The sequence below is a fragment of the Austrofundulus limnaeus genome, unplaced genomic scaffold (assembly GCF_001266775.1).
Source record: "Austrofundulus limnaeus strain Quisiro unplaced genomic scaffold, Austrofundulus_limnaeus-1.0 Scaffold8, whole genome shotgun sequence".
Classification (NCBI taxonomy): Eukaryota; Metazoa; Chordata; class Actinopteri; order Cyprinodontiformes; family Rivulidae; genus Austrofundulus; species Austrofundulus limnaeus.
The window spans coordinates 5,810,062-5,812,563 of NW_013952410.1; the positions used below are offsets into that span (position 1 = coordinate 5,810,062).

The 2,502-nt window shown below is 38.8% G+C and overlaps 1 protein-coding gene across 3 annotated transcripts in view; it reads left to right on the plus strand.

Annotated features, from left to right (window-relative positions):
• The window catches only part of wwc3 (WWC family member 3), a 100,800-nt gene that overhangs the window by 51,583 nt on the left and 46,715 nt on the right, over nt 1–2,502 (plus strand). The window lies entirely within an intron of this gene.

A 2,502-nucleotide genomic window follows, 5' to 3' on the forward strand; every position in this document is an offset into this window, starting at 1 on the left:
GATTTGAAGACTGTTTGTGTGGTAGAATGGGCAAAAATCACACCTGAGCAATGCAAGCCACTAGTTTTTCCATAAAGGAGGCATCTTGAAGCTGTTGTTGAAAATAAAGGCTTTTGTTCAAAGTATTAGATAAATTTCAGTAAGTGTGTTCAATACTTTTTCCCTGTGCCATTCCACATTATTACAAATAACTTCATTTCTGGACATTTATGGTTTGATTTTTTTGTATGTATGGATCACTTGGGTTGTTATCGACATCTGGTGAAAATTTCATGTCATCAGCACCTCTAGTAATAAATTTACTGAGAAAAATGTTGACGTGTTCAATACTTATTTTACCTGCTGTATATGCTCCACAAGCTAATATCTGCTAACCAGTTCAATAAATAACAGTGATTACATCAACTTTATAAGATTATTTTAATTTTAAACTGTTACGTTATGTTCTGCTCAGATCACATTGAGCTGAATAAGATCAAATCTGCTTACTTGTGTTGTGAAATGGGACGTTTTCTTGCTTCTCTTCTGTTAATAAATCGTAACACAAACAGCTTTTCTGGCAATATTGAAAACATTAGATTATATAAACTGAAATATTAATAATAATCTTGTTAATATTATTATTAATAGTTTTAATGATTTCTGCATCGTCAGTCCTTTTTTCTGCTCTGTCACCAACATGTACAGTATGGTAAATCCAGACTCTTGACCGTTTTGTGTTAGCACTTAGCTTCTACGACCTTCTATATTTCTATCCTTTYTCTAATGCGATACTTCAAAGTTTGCATAAAAAAGTTGATGGAAACACAACAAGAGTATTATTAAAAAGGAGTACAGTGATCCTTGGTTTTTCGCGGGGGTTGCGTTCCAAAAACAACCCGTGGTTGGCGAAATCCGTGATGTAGTTAAGCCGGTACACCGGGTTCCCGCCGAATGCATTTTGAGCAGCAAAAATGCGCCCAACACCCTGGACGCACTGAAGCGTGTTCAGTGTTGAACACAGCAGCGGAAATCTCGCGAGAATTCAGATGTCGGAGGAAAAATCTCACGTAACCTCCAGAGAGACATGAGTTCAGAGTAAATAAACATTTGCGACAAGGAAGAAACAATGTTGATCGTTTGGACTATTTTTACCATAGGAAAAACAATTCCATAAGACTTTTAAAATCCAGCAGACTTTCTGGTGAGTCATGACGTTTTTTTTTTTGGAATCCCCTTCGTGTTTACGTCACCTCGATTTCTGATTGGCTACATGTCTCATTCAACAGGCTGAGAGCTCGGGCGAATGCCACACGCTGTGATATCGGGCCAAAAAATCAAACATGTTGAATATCCCCGATTTGAGGTCGGAGCGGTCCCGACGTCCTTCTGAGCCGACTAGATCACTCTTAACTCACCACCCACGGCGGGAATATCTGCTATGATTATCTTTAGAGTCATCACAATAATCTGGACTTCCTTAAGATTGTTGGAAGGGCAAAAATCGGCATGATTATCTTGTAGTGTGACGCCGGCCTTAGGTGGACACAGATCCACTGAGCCTACAACACAGAGCATCTTCAGAAGACAAGCTGATAAAATAAATGTTAAAAATCTGTATTGTTCCATACATAGTGTGTGTTGAACGCTTTGATAAATATACATGTATTGTTGTACCCCTATTCTTCAGCTGTAAAAGTAATGCTTCACTGGATTAAAAATGGTGAACAGCCACTTGGGGTCTTCTCAGTTTTGACCCTTAAATTGGCACATATTCAAAAAAGTTTGAGCAACCATTTTTCCCCCTTTCAAGTTGCAGAAGTGTTTAAAACCTCTTTCATTCAGTGTCTATAATTCTTGGCAGCTCCAGTAGCCTCCAGCTTTCACTTTGTAATCCTTTTTAAGTATTTGTCCAAATATCTTTGATTACTTTTGTTATTGTTTCCCCAAATTTTAGTAAAGTGAACCCCCCCCCCCAAGTCACTCATTCATTCATTCATTCATTCATTCATTCATTCATTCATTCATTGGGACGACACCGCCCACCACTTCCACCTGCTCGCTGAAAGCAATTGTCGAGGATGCAGTCAGTCTCAACTCAAAAGCATTGATTTTGTAAGTAAGTAACTTTGTATATAGCATCTTTCACAGTCAAACTGCCACAAGGTACTTCACCACCACCACCACCACCACAACAACAACAACACTTAAAAGCATAAAACACATTTACATGATAAGAAAACAACAATAAAACTGCATAAAAGACAACATAAAACTCATACAAACGTTAAAAAGCCTGTTTTAAAAAGTACGTTTGTGGCACAACTCTGCAGTTCTGCAGAGCAGGTTGGGAGCTAGCCTGGTAAAAATCAGACCCTTGTCCTTCACTTTGTCGACGTATGTCACTGTGAAGGAGGCTAAGCTAAGAAGCTAACCGGAAATCGCACGCGTTGTAAACAACCCTACTGAGAGGAGAAAAGTACCGAGCCGAATGTGACGACTGTAAATGAGAGCTGCTGCTTT